This window comes from Nicotiana sylvestris, chromosome 12, assembly GCF_000393655.2.
Source record: "Nicotiana sylvestris chromosome 12, ASM39365v2, whole genome shotgun sequence".
Classification (NCBI taxonomy): Eukaryota; Viridiplantae; Streptophyta; class Magnoliopsida; order Solanales; family Solanaceae; genus Nicotiana; species Nicotiana sylvestris.
This window is the reverse complement of record NC_091068.1, coordinates 155,819,535-155,825,589: the sequence shown is the minus strand read 5'-3', so window position 1 is coordinate 155,825,589 and position 6,055 is coordinate 155,819,535.

Sequence of the window (6,055 nt, the reverse complement as noted above, 5' to 3'; positions counted from 1 at the left end):
TCTGACTGCTTATACCCGCGCTACTACTGTTGCTGTCCGAAACCTGTATCTGTGCAAAAGAGCATAAAGTGTAGTATCAGCACAACCGACCCCATGTGCTGGTAAGTGCCTAGCCTAACTCCGGCGAAGTAGTGACGAGGCTAGGACCATACAATCAAATAAATATGTGCGGTTCAAGTATATATATATATATATATAGACAATAAAGGAAGTACTGGAAGCAACCAATCAATATGGGAGGGGAAACATGCTGTGGGGAGGTAACGGTTTCAAATAGAAATATTCAATAAAAGGAGACAACAAAGTCATAATATCAACAAATACCAAAAGGAATCAACAATTTGCACGGCATCACCCTTCGTGCTTTTATTCTCTTCCTCACCCAAGCAATATATAAAATAAAACTGTACACGACATCACCCTTCGTGCTTTTACTCTCTTTCCTCACAATATAATTAATAGATATCAGTACGGAATGGCACATCGTATGGAACGGTATCACCCTTCGTGCTTTACACTCTTTCCTCACCATATCAAACAATACACGGCATCACCCTTCGTGCTTTATCACTCTTCCTCACCCAAACAACAATCACAGATAAGGGGCAAGGAAGTAAACTAGATAATAATCGGGATTCCAATAAGGGCACAACAATTAACAATAAAATTCCCGGCAAGGAATATATCAACAATTCCACAATTATCTCGGCAAGGGAATAATTCAATAATTCTTTCTCTTTCTTTCATTTCTTACTTAGTAATTCATTTTATAACTTGAGCCAACGCTCCTCAAATATTAAATATCACCATTTCTTTCACATGAACTTCACAACATATAGAAGTCATCATTTAATCATGGAAGATATAACCAAATTTGAACATTCGCGATATAAGGACTTACGGTCATGCTAGACACCAACGTATAGATACTCGTCACCATGCCTATACGTCGTACTCGACAAATAGCAAGTCGCAATTAAGACTCAGCTCCTATTCCCTCAAGCTAAGGTTAGACCAAACACTTACCTTGCTTTGCAGCCAATTCAAAATTCCAACAAGTCTTTGCCTCGCGAATTCGTGCCCGAAATTCTCAAATCTAGTTATAAACAATTCGATTAAGTCAATAAAAATTATAGGAATTAATTCAATATGAAATTCTACATTTTCCATTTAAAATCCGAAATTGCACTAAAATTCGCCATGGGGCCCACGTCTCGGAACCCAACAAAAATTACGGAATATGAAACCTCATCCAACCACGAGTCCAACCATACAAATTTTACCAAAATCCGACATCAACTCGACCCTCAAATCTTCAAATTAAACTAAGAGGGTTTTCAAGATTTTCCCAACTAAAATCACCAATTAAATGCCAAAACTAGTAATAGATTCGGGTAATCTAACCAAAATTAAGTGAAGAACACTTACCCATTGTTTTCTCTAAAAATATCCCGAAAATCGCCTCTCCCCGAGCTCCAATTTGCTAAAAATGGAAAATGGGACGAAGTCCCATTTTCAGAAGTCTGCCCAGAATGTTTTCGGGGTTACTGTTCACGCGTTTTTACAATTCACGGGGTACTGTTCATGGCTACTATTCACGGGATACTATTCATGGGTATTGTTCACGGTTACTATTTCTGCAATTTTTTGAAATTTTCTGCAATTTTCCTAAGTCCAAAATCACTCTGAGACACCTCTGAAATACTCCCGAGCCCTCGGGGCTCCTAACCAAACACATACACTAACTCAACAACATCCTATGAACTTAACCATGCAATCAAATCGCCAAAATAACGTCATATACCACGAATTAAGCTTTAAAATCCAAGAATTCTTTCAAATTTCATAAAACATCAAATTTTCCATTTTGAGTCCGAAACACGTCAAACGACGTCTGTTTTCAACCAAACTTTACAGAAAGTGCTTAAACCATATATAAGACCTGTACCGGGCGCCAGAACCAAAATACGGGCTAGATACCATCACTTTCTAATCAATTTCATTTCCATTTTGTTAAAATATTTTCAGAAAATAATTTTACTCAAAAATTCATTTCTCGGGCCTGGACCTCGGAATTCGATTTCGGGCATACGCCCAAGTCCCATATTTTATTACGGACCTCCTGGGACCGTCAAATTACGAGTCCAGGTCCGTTTACCCAAAATATTGACCGAAGTCAAATTTATTCATTTTAATATCAAAACTTAGCAAATTTTCACAAAATTTCATATTTGAGCTTCCGGCTACGCGCTCGGACTGCGCACACAAATCGAGGCGACTGTAAATAAGGTTTTCAAGGCCTTGGAAGCTCAGAATGGATAAGAAAAGAGGTGATGACCCTTTGGGCCGTCACAATTACTTATCAGAAAACTTAGATTTGGTGCGCGATAAGACAATTTATATATACAGTTAAGACAATATCAAAGCAGAAAAAAATGGACAAGTAGCACATTAGGCCCAAATAAATCAAAATATATACAAAAATTAATAAAGCCAAATAAAGTTAATGTACAAGTTCGAATTCTTAAAAAAGTTCCCCAGCGGAGTCGCCAGAGCTGTCACATCCATTTTTACCCCTCCAAAAGATAAATGTGTGTTATGGATTGTGAGTTAAAGAGCTTTTCCAATTAAAGTGACAAATTTGAAATAGGGATTATTTTATTTACAGAGTTGCCACTTGGAATTGATTTTTGTCGGTGTTCGAAGTCACCTTTTATTTGAATCCTTATTCAAAGGATTTTTTGACTATATTATTATTGGTCTGCGAAAATAAAGTCCGGGTAAGGAATTCTATTGATCGGGGAGAAGATGTAAGGCATTCTCCGAGTCCCGTGGTTCTAGCACGATCGCTTTATTAACTATATTTGGCTTATATTAATTCTTTAATTGCTCATCTTAGAACCTATGTACATTTTTACCCTTTTACCGCTTTTTACTTGCTTGATTATTCACAACTATGGAATTATCTTGAAAAAGAGTCGAGCGTACGTGTACTCGAATTTGGAATTATGTATCGCGATCATGCCACGGGAACAATGCCCATAGTCATAATGTTTTATTATTAATGTGCCTAAAAGCAAACTACCAGTGTTTATAAGAATTATTTTCTAAACTAGTTATTAGTGTAGAAGTCATGGTTTGTGGGAGATTATTGTGGGATTCGTGTATGACTTTAGCTTATTTGCAATTATAAAAGTCATTTACACTATGTAGTTTTCATTGGCACACCTTAAAAGTTAATTGCTAATATAATAAATAAAGGCACTAATTTTAATAGTTACGTACATAACATTATTAGACAAGTTAGAAAATAATGATATATCTAAACAAATAACAGGACTTTTCAACTTTAGCTAAACAATTTCCATAGCTTTTTTTTTTTTTTTCTTAACAATGAGTTTTAAATTCAAAGGGAAACCATGCACTTTTCAACAATCTTCAAATAAATCAAAATGCCTTAAACTTAAACTCACGTTTCCAACTAACCAAAGATAATAAAATTATTTTATTCCAAACAAACACAGAGATGTAAAATCAATAACAACCAAAAATTTAGCTGAGAGAAGATCACATTGATGCAGTAGTATTATCAAAATGCTAAAAAAAAAGGCTGACCTTTAAAGGACAAAACTTCTAAATTTGATTATATATTGAATCTCCTTGAATACATCGTAGAAGATAGTGCTGATATAACTCCAACACTACCCGAGTTATCTACCAAAGACCACTGACAAAAAATCTTGAAGCGGGGACCTCGACGAACTTGACGAACTGAGCTCAACTTAAGAAAGAAACATGAGCTAATGAAGGTGGAGCTGCTGCATTTTATAGTGAAAGAGAGCTGGTCGGAGATGGTGAAACTCCTGCAAAATGCCGGCAAGGCAGTGAACTAGTGGAAATACATTTACATAGCTTCATAACTGATTTTAAGAGTGGGACGGAGAAGCCATAGCTGCTACATTTTTCAGATCTGCTGCTGCGTTTTCTGTTGTGTTTGGAAAGCTTTCAGAGGTAATTTTGTTGTGGCTATTGGGGCTGCTTTTCAGTGGGCTGCAGGAGCTTTATTTGGCTGAATTTTTTAGCTGATTGCAGGAGAAAGAGTTGCTAGTTTTAATCTAGAAAATAGTGATGTTTTGTCACCCTTTTGCTGGAGAATTGCATTGCTTTTAATGGATTATTTTGAGGAGGAAGATGAGTGAAAGTTGGAGAATGTCATGGCTGCTTTCTTGGCTTCCTTTTTTTCTTCTGTATCCATCCGTGTGTGTGTGTGTGTTTTATGGAGGGGATATGGGTTGTGAGTGGTGGACAAGTAGGGGACAAGGTGTGGAGAAAAAATGAGGGACAAAGAGTGGGGAGCAAAGGGGAGTGGGGTAGGGACAAAGGAGAGTGATATGGGGAACAGGCATGGGGGACACATGAATGTGGGTATGGGTATGCGCGTGTGAAATAGAAACGATAAGATGGGTGAGAAGTGAGGTATTTGTGAGATAAATGGGAAAAGAATTCAAACATGATCAAAAATTAGGTGTTCACAATGTGTGATAATAGTATGGGTCTTGGAGCTTATCAATGCCAAACAATAAAGGATGCAGGTGGTGTCAGGCATGATTCATAGAAATTAGAGGTCTTTGGGAATACCACCTTTTGAACTTGTTCATGTTCTTTTTCCAGCAACTAATTTGAATTATGTCGAAGGAGAAAAGATTAAAACCTACATTAACTCATCCTCCACGACTCTGATGGTAATCCATTTCAAAGGAAAATAAATCTCATTACAAATATTATATCAAAAGTATTGGTATGTATACATTAGAGTTTTACTTAAAATTAAGATGTTTCTATCACATTATAAGTTTTGATACTTAAAGACGATACAAAATGAGTCTTGTGCAAGTCAAGTGCATCTTTTCCATCCAAAAGTATTGTTAAGATAATATGTGCATAATGCTACTACTAAATTCAGTTTAATGGATTTGAAAAAACAATAGGAATGGAAATCAAAGCAACTGATGGAGATAGTTCATTTACTAGTGAGTTTGATAGAAAGACAAAAAAAATTAAATATAACTTATTTAAAGGTATGAGTATAACATGTGCATCTTGTTTTTATTATCATAGACTTATATGTAATAAATAATAAATTTTTGTTTGGCTGCATCTTTTACAACCTAGGTGTGCAATATATGTGCATCTTTCTACTTCAAGAATTTACTGGACCAAATTCTATTAACTCATTAGCAATTTCTAAAACTTTGGAAAATTTAACGCTAAATTAGCTATTGTCGTCCAGTTTTGATACTAAAGGAGTATAAAAATATGTTATTTCACTTTAAAACAATACAAATCTACAACACATTTTATTTTGTTATATTAATGCTAGCTGGAGTGACTCTTATGATCCATTTGATGAGGAAGGCCATGGCATGCATAACTGCTGATAACTTTATTGATGTCAATGGCACAACAGTTGGCTTGGGTCCTCTTGCTCACATTGCCACATATAAAATGTGTTCAAACTTTAGTTGTCCAGACGATGCCATATTGGCTACAATAAATGCTACAATAGATAATGAAGTGGACGTGCTCTCTCTCTCTCTTCATTTGTGAACCTTCTCTAACTTTTTATGATAATAGTGTTGCTACTGATGCACAAGGGTATTCTCCTGATCACCTCTATTGGACATCATGGTCCAGACAATACTACATTGTATAACGAGGCACCTTTGATTCTCACGTTGGCGCTAGCACCTATGATAGAAAGATAGTAGCAACAACTATGCTAGGAAATGGAAATTAAAAGCATATGATGGCGAGTCACTTGTCCAGCATGTAGACTTTCCCTGTACGATCAAGAGATTGCCCAATATTTACCAATAGTTGTTGGAAAGCACTAATGTTAAAGGCAAGATTGTGGTGTGTGATAATGGTATGGGCCTTGGAACTTATCAAGGCCAGACAGTAAAGAATGCAAGTGGTGTCGGGCATGATTCTTGATAATTAGAAGTCTTTGGGGATACCACTTTTTGAACTTGTTCATGTTCTTCTTCCAACAACT